Source organism: Drosophila takahashii, chromosome 2L, assembly GCF_030179915.1.
Source record: "Drosophila takahashii strain IR98-3 E-12201 chromosome 2L, DtakHiC1v2, whole genome shotgun sequence".
In the NCBI taxonomy this organism is placed as follows: Eukaryota; Metazoa; Arthropoda; class Insecta; order Diptera; family Drosophilidae; genus Drosophila; species Drosophila takahashii.
In genome coordinates, this window is record NC_091678.1 from 27,457,055 (window position 1) to 27,470,332 (window position 13,278).

A 13,278-nucleotide genomic window follows, 5' to 3' on the forward strand; every position below is an offset into this window, starting at 1 on the left:
CTCACATAATAACACTAGTTTACAGCCGAAATGCTCCCCAGCAATTGATGGCAAATTCTGTTAGATTTGGATCCCTAGATCACGAAAATAGCACTAAATTTTTTTTCGATGGCACAGTTTTTTTTTTAAGATTTTTTAAAGTTTGAAATGTTAAATTTCGGACTTTTTTCGAATTTCTTCTTATATCTCGGCAGATATCCACTCGGTTGGGCCAGTTTTAGTTTTATTTTAAAGTCAATAGATCAGAGCTTAACTTTGCCATACAGATTAATACGATTGGATGAGTAATGGCAGCGCAGAAGCTTGACAAAGATGAAAAATGAGTTTTTTGGTCGACTGTAAGTCGGCTGTACATATCGTAAAAACTCGAAATAAATCCGTTGAAAAATCATAACGAGTACAAACATAAAGTTTGCATCCTACCAAATAAAACAAGCCGGATATGGCCCAAATCCATGGACTGGACTAGCTATTTTTTGACCCGGCTGCCGTCACCACTCATTTTTGTTTACATGTCGCCGCCTATGATAAATCTTAAATTTGGACTCTGTCAACCGAAAAAAGTGGAAAAATCCGAACTTTAAAAATCCACCATAAATCCAGTTTTCCATGGATTTGGGCCATATCCGGCTTGTTTTATTCGGTAGGATGTAAACTTTAAGTTTGTACCCATTATGATTTTTCAACGGATTTATTTCGAGTTTTTACGATATATACAGCCGACTTACATTTGACCAAAAAACACATTTTTCATCTTTGTCGAGCTTCTGCGCTGCCATTACTCATCCAATCGTATTGATCTGTATGGCAAAGTTAAGCTCTGATCTATTGACCTTAAAATAAAACTAAAACTGGCCCAACCGAGTGGATATCTGCCGAGATATAAGAAGAAATTCGAAAAAAGTCCGAAATTTAACATTTCGAACTTTAAAAAATCTTTAAAAAAAAACTGCCCCATCGAAAAAAAAATAAGTGCTATTTTTGTGATCTAGGGGTCCAGCACTACCAGAATTTGCCATCAGTTGCTGGGGAGCACACCAAGAATATTATTTTGTAAACTAGTGTAATCATTATTTCTGAGCGATATTTTTTTCGCTTACAAAATAACACAGGCCGACAAAATGTGACATGGGTCGATGTCCAGGCCTGCCACCATTTTATTTCGATAAATTAGGCTTTTCTAAGCATAAAAATCATTAAAAATCTTCATTTGTGAACAGCGTTTAAAAATTAAATAAAAATATTTTCTTCTACGATGCATTTTTGATCCAAAGACACCTTATGTACTTAATTTTTAGGACACTCATCAGGTTTTTGTGAATTGTTTTGGAATTTTTAAAATTGTTTTTCTTCCTTCCTTCACAGTTACGATTCACAAACAGTGCCCAAACCTGTCACTATTTTACGTAACGCATAACTATTTTTGAGCACAAGTGACCCTTGCTTTAAAAATATTTATACATGGGCGTAAGTTAAAAGCTAGAGGGGGATTACACTTCAGGCATTTCAGCCCCCAAAGATTAGTAGGCTACGCTCATGTGCTTATATTCAAAGCAAAACTACTTAGATCGTTTAGAAATATGTTATTTAAAATTGTGACAGGTTTGGGCACTGTTTGTGAATCGTCACTGTGAAGGAAGGAAGAAAAACAATTTTAAAAATTCCAAAACAATTCACAAAAACCTAATGAGTGTCCTAAAAATTAAGTACATAAGGTGTCTTTGGATCCAAAATGCATCGTAGAAGAAAATATTTTTATTTAATTTTTAAACGCTGTTCACAAATGAAGATTTTTAAACTTTGCTGTGACTTTAAAATTTTGAATGCGCCCACCTCCTCTTGTGGTTGAGTTAGATTGAATTTTCCAAAACGACCGTATAAAAGAGACATGTAACTATTTAATTCCGAAAAGATTACAAAAATTGGTTGACCACTATTGAAGATATATCCCAGAAGCCGAAGAAATTTTGTGATTTTCTTAAATTAAAGATACCGCAAATACCAGAGCTGATGGACTATAGGCGTAGTGGCGACTTATGCTTAGAAAAGCCTCATTTATCGAAATAAAATGGTGGCAGGCCTGGACACCGACCCATGACACATTTTGTCGGCCTGTGTAATCATTGAATGGAGATTTTTATTTTTTCACTTATAATGATTACGGTCCCTGCAGAAAAGTCCTTTATTTTCTAAATTATAAGGCTTTTTTTCTAATCTTCCTTTCTTTTTTTAAGGGCTAAAATCGCCATTGATTTTAGAAAAAATGACTGAACTTTTCTAAAGATAAATAAAATTGCCATTGAAATAATAAATATTCCTTCATAATAGAAATATTGTTTTTCTAAAAAACAGAAAAAATGTTTAAAGATTTTTCTAACATTCAGAAAGAAATGTGTGTTAGATATATTTTTCTAGAAAAAAATGGAACCTTATTTGATCAATTTTTCTTCTTATACAAATTTTGTTTAGCCTTTTTAAGAGCTGACCCCTTTCTCCGAAATTTACTCTATAGGGTTGGAAATAATTCTACCTGTTACATACTTTCTCGTGAATACAATATACCCTTTCACTTCACGAGTAACTACTCTTTAACATGACTTCGGCAGATATATTCAGCTTATGTTCCTTAGCTTCGTTTTCTGGTCTTTCAGTAGGCAGATCAAAAAAAGGATCGTAAGAATTCACATTTTAAAGAAATCGTCGTGAAGTTATTTATAAAAGAGCAATACCCGAAGCGACGTTGCACAGTGGCGCCTTGGGCCAAAAAACGTGCAATAAATCACTTTTTCGACTTCGTCCTAGAATGTTGCGACCCATACCAATCGACAGGTAATTACAAATATGTAACCCTTTTTCAAATCAAACAATTTTTGTAAAAGATATGCATTTTCAGAGTTAAACAATTTTTCACTTTAAAAAAACACACAGTTTTTAGGTAATTTTTCGCACTTCCGGGGAGTATATCTTAAAAACTAGGTATCGAATCGCTTTGCTTCTTTTTTCCACTGATTGGTGTGTTAGTAAAGAGTAAAGAAAGTAAAACATATTGCAGTTTGCCAGCCGCATCTCTTAGTTATGCGTTATTTGCGAAACGTCATTTTTTCCATATTTTCCAACTTTGATCGAAAATAAAAAAAAATTATTTCATATTATATTTTTTATACTTCCGTAAAACGATATTTGGACTTTCTTCTTGATATTAGGAAAGTTGTAGCTGCGTCCGCGGTTTTAAGAGCCAAAAAAGGTAAAAAAGTCATGGTCCCAGAAATTGCATATGGCGCAACCTTGTGAAAGATTTGTCCAAAACATTGTGTTAAAGTCCTGAAAATTTGATATTATGTTCAACAGCTCGATATAAGAAACTTTAGTTCTACCACTTTTGGAAAAAAACCGCTAGTTTAGCGGAAAAACAGCTATAAATAGCTAAAATACGTAACTTCTAAACTACTGAAGCTACAGACTTGTGCTGTATCTCGTTTGAAAGGTATTTTCTGTATGTAATTTGTGTAAATGTAATATTCAAAAAGATATGCACAAAACAAATTTTTTGTAAACTTTTTTTTTAGCCTTTTTTATTTTCCTTAAAAACGGTTTCAACGATTTTCTTTAAAACTTCAAACTGTATAGCCCTTGAGATTCCTTAAATTTTGGTATACATCATGTTAGGGGCTGTCCATATATTACGTAATCACAATTTCGGCGATTTTTGCCCCCCCCCCCCCATGTAATCAATTCTTTATAAAAAAAAAAAAAATGGCACTGGAGTAATCAATTGGTGGACCCTAGATGATTACGTAATATATGGACAGCCCCTTACTGTAAAAAATTACGTTTAAAAGTAATTCAGAAACGAAAATAGCCACTTTTGCCAGCTCAAAACAACTTACGCTGCCTAAGCATTGAATTTAGTATGTGCGAATCCAAACTGTATTTTAAGGTCATGAAATCAATTATAGTCCAAAAATGTTAGGTCTATTGGATTTACCAAGTTTACTAAATTGTGACCATTATTTCAAAAAACATGAAATATAAAAAAAAAAATTTTTTTTTAAAACTTTAATTTATTTTTTTTTTGTTTTTTTAGTTTTTAAAAATTTAAACATAAAAAAAGAAACTAAACAAAACAACATTTAAAAAAAATAAATTTTTTTTTTTAAGTCGAACTTTTTTTTTTTTAATAATTTTTAAAAATTACAACATAAAAAAAAAACTAAAAACTTTTTCTAAAAAGTTTTTTTTGTTGGAAAAAAATGGATTTTTTTTTAAATTCTGACTTTGCTGATTTGTAAGTTCGCCTCTGCCACGCCCACTCCCTTCACTGGTTCAAAAGTTATGATTTATTACCAAAAAAAAGTCAAAAGGCGCCACTGTGCGTTGTCCGCTACTATTAGCAAAGCATTTGTTGCTAATTTTTACATATATTCAAATTCAAATTAATATCCGAGTAAAATCCCGTCTAACCTTAGCTAAACAGTAAACCCACCTAAAGCGCACTAACATTCTATCCATATCCTTCTTGCCATTACATACCTTACCTTAACACCGCATTAACCCTAATATTACCTCACCTTAACCCTCGTCTTAACCCACTTTAACACCAATTTTTCCCCTTCTTAGCTAACCTAACTATAGTCTATAGTAGTTTCCTTACTATACTTACTTACTTTAACTTCACTTTTTTCTTATTTAAACTTGTTTGTCACCTTGACCCAAACGAACCTTACCTTTCTTACCTTCACCCTTTCCTTACATTGCTTTACCCTTATCTACCTAATATCTCCTTAATCGCAACTTATCCCCACACTAAGCTCACCTTATTCCCACTGTAACTCCACCGTTCTGGTAGCCTACATATATAATTTTTGTTAGCTTAGCGAATGCAGAGAAAAACTCTTACTATTTTTTTTCCGGTTTTTTCGAACAGATCTAAAGCTCAAAAACCTTAAAAACTATAAAAAAAATGAATGAAAATAACACAATTTAAAACCAATTTTTTAAAAAGTTTTGTAGGTACGTTTTGTCTGTATATTGTATTCGTGCCAAAGTATGTAACAGCTAGAAGAAAGCATTTCTGACGCCATAAAGTATATATATTCTGGATCAGGGTCACTAGCCGAGTCGATCTAGCCATGTCCGTCTGTCCTTCTATCTGTTCGTCAGTCCGTCTGTTTGCATGTCTGTGCGTCCGTATGAACGCCGAGACCTCGGAAACTACAAAAGCTAGAAGGTTGAGATTAGCCACACATATTCTTGGGCTTCCTACGCAAGTTTATTTCAGCCGAGCGCCACGCCCACAATCGCCAACTAACGGCTTTTAAATGTGTCTGGCGTCCACACCTTCTGACCATTCATTTAAAAGTTATGGGCAAAATTCCAAATTCAAAATTCAAAATTTTATATATCCATCTCCCTCGCACTCCCTTTTAGCTGAGTGACTGGTATTAGATAGTCGGGACACCAACCCGACTATAGAGTTCTCTCTTGGTTAGATTGCTTTAGGGTGAAAAATGAAAATGTTTTGATGCAATCGGAAAGATAATAGTTTAATAAGCAATACTCCAAAAGAAAAAATTAAAAAATATAGTATTTACTTGTACATTCCCGATCATAAAAATAATTTCTATGCCATGTTGCCTTTTGGAAACCATTATTTGACCGAACTGTATGAGATTTTCATTTTTCTATTTTTATGAAAAATTCTTTCTTGAATTTTTCATTCTAGAAAGGTTTTCTTTATTCAAAGACAAATTTTCTAATAACAAGAAATTTTTTTTTCTATTTTCTAAGATCCCTAGCCTGTATCAAGATCCCACGACTACGTAGGCAACAAATTGTGCCGGCAAACGGCTGATTTCAGTTAGTCGGTCGCTCGTTCGTCTTCTGTTTTTCTGCTTCAGCATTTTCGTTTTCGAATTCAACTTCCATAACAAATTGAAATGAAATGAGGTAATCACCCAGTAATTTAAGTCCGAAGGCAACCCATCGTGGCCATGACCATGACCAAGTGAAAGTAGCTGCTCCATGCCCACACCTTGCAATCTTGTGAGGCCGTCCACAGCCGAATGGTTATCCATATTCCCCTCTTTGGTTACTTCCGCACTTTGCATTTATCACGCATTACTACTTCATCGCTGAGCATGGCGTGCTATCTTACATAACCACACTCAAAAAATTTCAGTGATTGAAAATCGCCATAAAATTAAAGTTTAATTTAATTTTAGAAAATTTTCTGAATTTTAAAAATTGTTTCCTTGAATCTAGAAAAAATGGCCATAGAAAAAAATTTTTTAAAAATGTTTTCTTAAATTTAGAAAAATGATTTTTTTTCTTAAATCAATGGTGTTTTTTCCTAGTTTGCTCTGCAAAATTTGTATAAAATGTATGGCGATTTCGCCATTAAATTAAGAAAGAATGTATTTCAGCCCTTCCAAGAATCGCCATAAAAACACGGTAAATTTTATTAAATATAACAAATTTTTCTGAACTAAAAAAAATTTTTTTTGAAAACAGAAAAGTATAATTAGAAAATCACCATAGATTTAAGAACAACTTTTTTTATTTCTTTTATGCTTGCCATTCTTTCTTCGAGAACGAAAAAGAAGAAGACATGCGGTTAGTCCGCGGCGTATGTATGTATATGTTTATGTGTGCTTGTGTGTATGATCGAGAATTTTCTTAAGCGTAGCTATAACTTTTATTGCGTTGTTGTTATACACGTTACTCGTAGAGTAAAAGCCCTTCAGTTCCAGAAATCAGTTTTCACTCGTGAATCACTCGTGACATGTCATTTGGCACTCGTGACTTTCCATAGAGACATTTGTTTGAGATTTCCAACCCCGTACCATAGTGACAGCTCAAATGACAATTTCTTCGAAGTCACCGGTGATATCACCAGTGCCTTATACGAATTTGTCATATGAGAAATCACCATCCTGTGACATGTCACGCATGATTTCACGAGTAACCTTTTCCAAAATGTCATCAGCAATTTCATTCCATTTCATTTATTTAATTTTATTTATTTCAATTTATTTATTTCATTTCATTCATTTATATTTCTTATAAAAACTAAACTAAAAATTGGACTTATAAAATCAAGATACATAAAAAATTGAATTAGGTAAATGTATTGTTTAAGTATATTCAAATTTTATGAATAAACAATTTATGTTTATAACAGGAAATTAATTTGTTTATTTCGAAATACAATAATGCTCCTAAATGTAAGGGCATACACATGACGCTGCTTCACGAAAATTATTCCAGCCAAATTTTTTTTTCGTCCGCAGTCTTCTACCTAATAAATTGGTCATGTGGTGACAACCAGAACTGAAGGAAAGTATATACATATATTCTTAATCAGGGTCACTAGCCGAGTCGATCTAGCCATGTCCGTCTGTCTGTCCGTATGAACGCTGAGATCTCGGAAACTACAAAAGCTAGAAGGTTGAGATTTCCCACACATATTCTTGGGCTTCCTACGCAGCGCAAGTTTATTTCAGCCGAGCGCCACGCCCCCTTTAACGCCCACAATCGCCCACTAACGATTTTAAAATCTATCTCCCTCGCACTCCCTTTAGCTGAGGTTTGATTATTAGATAGTCGGGACACCAACCCGATTTCAGCGCTCGCACTCCCTTTAGCTGAGTGACGGGTATTATATAGTCGGGACACCAACCCGACTATAGCGTTCTCTCTTGTTTTTTAATTGCCTTGGTGAAAGTAAAACATAGGGGGGTAAAATCGTCACACCACTGGGGCAATTTTGTCACCTGTAAAAATATGCTACACTGATCAAGCGTAGCATTTTTGTTGACGTCCTATATTTGTTGCTGCTGCCTATATATCGCGATTTTCGCAAATTCGGTGAAAGACGCCTCTAGATGCCTGTAAAATATTTTAGGGCACATATTTTTCTTTGCATTTTTTTAAGCCTGTTCACCGAATCAAGTTGGTTGGGAATAAAGGTGAACAAATTACTTCAATGGCTCATAGGCTTTGATTCAATTAAATTACGATGGAACCTTATGGATGCATCTAAGCAATCAGCATCACTAGACGAGTCGATCTAGCCATGTCCGTCTGTCCGTCCGTTTCTACGCAAACTAGTCTCTCAGTTTTCAAGCTATCGGGCTAAAACTTTCTATTGCAGGTAGTATATAAGCCGGAACCAACCGGATCGGACAACTATATCTTATAGCTCCCATAGGAACAATCGGGAAAAAAAGTGTACACAAATTATATCTTGGGGGTTTTTGAACATTTTTTTTTTTTTTTTAATTTTTTTTTACGTATGCATTTTATTTATTGGATCTTCTCTGAATTGAGACTAACAATAAGTATATCTTAAAAATCTTAAATTAAAAAACTATCTAACAGTCATGATGACTGACGCGAGATTAAAGGGCTCTAATAACACAGGTCGACAAAATCAAGACTTTTTCTTGGCCCAAGAATAAACGCTACAAAACCTGAAAGAATTTTAGCTGTAGATTACTACCTCATACTTGGAAACTTTCCATCACGTCGAAGTTTTTAAAAATCCGTGGTCAAAGATCCAAATTTTCGATTTTTCCGCACTTTTTGCGGCTTAATAGTAAGAAAACCTTTCGTAGCCCAGAGCCACAATGTGGCGGAAGTGGTACCTTGAACCTTTAACTTCAAGAGTGTCCAATCACAAAGCTGGGCGACCTCTATATCTTTAGCTACAATGGATTTTACAGAAGTACTTTTTGTCACTTTTTTTCATCTATAGTAGCCTGATATTTTCCTTGTTGAACTGAGACCCGTACACATACAATACATTAAAAATATCAGGCTACTATAGATGAAAAAAAGTGACAAAAAGTACTTCAGTAAAATCCATTGTAGCTAAAAAAGTAGAGGTCGCCCAACTTTGTGATTGGACAATCTTGAAGTTAAAGGTTCAAAGTACCTTTTCCGCTAAATTGTGGCACTGGGCTACGAAGGAATTTCTTACTATTAAGTAGCAAAAAGTGCCTAAAAATCGAAAATTTGGAACTTTGACCACGGATTTCTCAAAACTTCGACGTGATGGAAAGTTTCCAAGTATGAGGTAGTAATCTACAGCTAAAATCCTTTCAGGTTTGGTAGCTTTTATTCTTGGGCTTTTTTTTTGTCGACCAGTGTAACTATTGCTGAGCTGGAAGGTCATTTCGTTGCAATCGGGTCCGGTATGAGACCCTGGCTAGCCCCCTGGCGAGTTGGTTTGGATGAGAAGTTAGCTTGGTGAGGTAGGACGCTTTTTGTTTTGATTTTTCGTCTTTTACGGGCAGAATGCCAAGATCTCTGTGGATGTTGTCGTTCCGAACATACCAAGGTGCCCCAGTGATAGTTCTCAAGATTTTTGATTGTGCTCGCTGGATAATGTCGATGTTGCTGCTGCTCGCGTTTCCCCACAACTGGGAGCCGTATGTCCAGACTGGCTTAAGCGTTGAATTGTAGAGCAGGACCTTGAAGTCCAGGCAGAGGGGGGAGCGAGCATTTAAGAGCCAATGGAGGCCAATGGATTTTAGTTTTAGATGCATTTTCTTAGCTTCGATATGTTTCCTCCATGTAAGTCTCCTGTCTAGGTGAACGCCAAGGTACGTTACATCGTCAGCTTGTGGAAGTGGCGTGTTATTCATAGTTAGCGGGGGACACGTTTGTCTGTTAAGAGTAAACGTTATGTGTTTACACTTTTGCGCATCTATTTTTATACGCCAGTCTGATAACCACCTCTCCACTACCACGAGGTGATCAGCTAGTAGTGCTGTTTCCTGAATTGGGCATTTGGACCGACTTATGATCGCGGTATCGTCTGCGAATGTGGAAGTAGTTAGCCGGACGTTCGTGGGAATATCTGCGGTGTAAAGGAGAAATAGAGTTGGACCAAGGGCGCTACCTTGGGGAGCTCCAGCCTCTATAGTGTAATCGTCGGATGTTGTAGTGTTGCATCTCACGGCGAATTCTCTGTTGTAAAGGTACGATTCAAGTATCATGTGAGTGTTTTCCGGCAGAATAGTTCTGATTTTGAGCATAAGGCCATCAAGCCAGACTCGATCGAAAGCCTGTGCAACATCAAGCAATACCGCACTGCAGTATTCTCGATATTTGAATGCAGACCGTATTTCCGTTGTTAATCTGTTGACTTGCTCTATTGTTCCATGGCTTTCTCGAAAGCCAAATTGATGTGCCGGAATAACGTTGTGCTCTTTCAGATATGGGATTATGCGCGTCAAAAGGCATTTTTCGAGCAGTTTTGACAGACACGAGAGTAAACTTATCGGTCTGTATGAAGCTGGTATTGTGTGATCTTTTCCTGGCTTTGGGATCATTATGATTACCGATTTTTTCCATTTTTTTGGAAAGTAGCCAAGTCGTGTAATCCCGTTAAAGAGTTTACAAATGACCTCAACTGCACAGTTTGGGAGTTCAATTAGCATTTTCGCAGTTATTAGATCACCGCCTGGGGCCTTTTTTGGTTTCAATTGCTCGCTTATGACTTTTGCAACTTCGTTTGGTTGAAACTGAATTGGGTCCGTCTCAGTTTCGATTCGAATTGGCGGCGACGGTAGTGCGAATGAATTTGTTGCAGGGTTTGGCTGAAAGACATTTCGAAGGTGTAAAGCAAATGTACAAGCTCTGTCTTTGTCGCTTCTGGCCCAGCTGCCTGAAGAATCTCTTATGGGGATTACTGTTTCGGACGGCGCACTTAGATTTGGGTGGGCCTTCCACAAGGGATGCTTGGTGCTGGTGGGTGAAAGTTTCTCAATGTACTGGCATTGTGCTTCTACTTCTTCGTGCCCTAGGGTAAGTCTGCGACCAGCTTCCTTAAGACTTTGTTTCGAGGATGGCGATCTGCTGGTTTGCCAAGCACGCCTCAAACGTCTTTTTTCCAAAACAAGCTGTTCGATTTCCAAGTTAGTTTTGTGTTGGTGTGTGCGCCCATCCCTCCCTTGCGGTGTAGAGACTTTGGGTGCTGCGACGAGTACAGACAGTAAACAGCGGCAATGGCAAGGTTGCAGTTGCCCAACTGTAATTTTATCGATGTAGCTTGCAAATAACTTTTTGCAAACCTTTGGTGAAAGTGGTGTTTGATGCGGTCTCTTATTAAGATGCCGGTTCCGCCATGTGCTTTACCATCAGGATGATCTGTGCTGTAGAACGTGTATCCCCGTATTTGAAAATTATATTTGCTGGTGAGATGCGTTTCTGCCAGCAACATAACGTCGATGTGGTTTTCGTTCAGAAACTGACTTATTTCAGGTTTATGCCGTGAAACACCGTTGGCGTTCCACAAAGTTATTCGAAGACTAGGCATAGTTTATTTGGACTGCTGAGCTGCGAGTATTTTTAACAAAATGTTTTGGGTTTGCACAAGGGTTTGCATGGTGGTTTTCATGAAGGACATAAATTCCATCATATTATGTTGCAAAGTGATCATCATAGTTTCCATGTCACTTTGGGGATGTCCCATGGCCTGCGGGATGTTATCCATTTTCGGTTCTATGTGAGCTGTGCCTGATTTTAGAGCACTGGCGTAAGAAATGCCGTTGGTGGTAATTGAAGGGCCAAATGAAGACCTGGCTGCTTTTGAGAAGAAAACTTCCGGTGTCGTTTGTGATCTCATGTAATTGTTCTGTGTGTTCTGGTAGCGTGCCGTTGTCGTTCGTTGCATCCGACTTTTCATCTCCTTGTAGACTGGACAGCCTCTGTAGTTTGCTGTGTGGTTTCCTTGGCAGTTTACACACTTTTTAGTGAGAGAGTCTTCCTTGTTGGCAGGGCAGGGCTCGGAGTCGTGGATGTTTCCACAAGCTACACATACTGACCTGAGGGTGCAGTAACCATTGCATTGCACTGGCCCGTTCCGTTTGTGCGGCTCTTCTACTGTGATCCTACGATGCAGCAGGTACTGCAACTTGTAGATCGGGTGCACTGTGTTTTTTTTTCAAAGTTCTGCTGTCTGGCTCCAGCTCGACCTTGAATAGTGGTTGCGGCTTCTTGTTTTTGTTCATAATGTTTATAACATTTTTTGCACAGAAACCGTTTTCTTTTAAAGCATCTGTAATTTCGTAGGGGGTCACATCGGGTTCTATTCCCTTAAGCACAACTTGCAGGCCTTTGCAGCTTTTTAGCTGGTACGTGTACACCCAAAAAAAAATCCGAAAGTTTACAGTTAATACGCGTTGTATTAAAAGTATACTACAGCTAGTATCAAACTGTCAGTATTAATTTAAAACTAAATAATGTAAGGAGCAGACTCAATAGTGTTAAGTTAAGACTAAATAGTGTTAAGTTTATGTCCTGAGTTTAATTTCTATACCGAAGTTTTCGGTTTTCGTTCCTGGTGTGAAGCCAGGATGCTCTGGTTTGGAACCTGGACATTTCGAACAGAAAAAGTGTTACCGCTTTTTAATGCTATTCGGACGCGTTAGTATTTTAAGGGTTTTACATTAGTGTATTTTGTAAACGACGCTGCGGTCTGTTTAAGGTTTGTTTGTGAAAATTACTTGTGAAAATTTTAATATTTGCTTATTTTGGGCTTATTTGAAATGTAAGTACATTTTAATTGTGTCTTAGTGCATAACTAATGAGTAAATTCTTTTCTTTTTACGGACACCACCTTGAATTGCGCTCCAGATGCCGGGAAACTAAGGATCTTGCAATTGGCTTGCATTTTTTCTGACCGCGGCCAGCGCAATGTTAACTTCAATATCAGCGTCCTCGACCAAGATTTGTTATTCATCTGGACGGCGTTCACTCTGGAGATGATCAGCGACATAGGCGGTAAAACGGCATTTGCCCAAATATGCATACATACGTACATATTTTGTACATGTATTGTATTTATATTATTTGTTAAATTAAAAATTACCTTCAGTAATTTATAAAAATGTAAAAAATATGTTTTATAATATATGAAAAGTACAAAACAACATTTTTTAAATTTTGTCTCTTTAATACGGGGGGTATAATATTTATACTGGCATTATACTAAATAGTATACAAAATAAACTAGCAGCCTGAATTTCAGTACACTGAGTGAGTATAAACTGTATACTCGTTAGTTTAAACTTGACAACTTCGAAAGTTTCATTTTTATACTTTCGAAGTCCATTAGTTTAATACTTAGAGTATCGAGAAATTTTTGACACTCAATAGTTTACTTTTAATGTAGAAATAGTTTACTTTCTATGATAATTTTTTTTTGGGTGTAGTAATTCTTTTTGGCATCGTTTAAGTACTTTGACACTGCTCGGAAATCGTCTTCAGTTC

The 13,278-nt window shown here is 36.6% G+C and overlaps 1 long non-coding RNA gene across 1 annotated transcript; it reads left to right on the top strand.

Annotated features, from left to right (window-relative positions):
* Nucleotides 1–12,161: 12,161 nt before the first annotated feature.
* On the top strand, nucleotides 12,162–12,938 carry LOC138911940 (uncharacterized). Its single transcript, XR_011417574.1, has 2 exons — nucleotides 12,162–12,556; nucleotides 12,643–12,938. It is a non-coding gene; the product is annotated as an uncharacterized lncRNA (long non-coding RNA).
* Nucleotides 12,939–13,278: the final 340 nt, after the last annotated feature.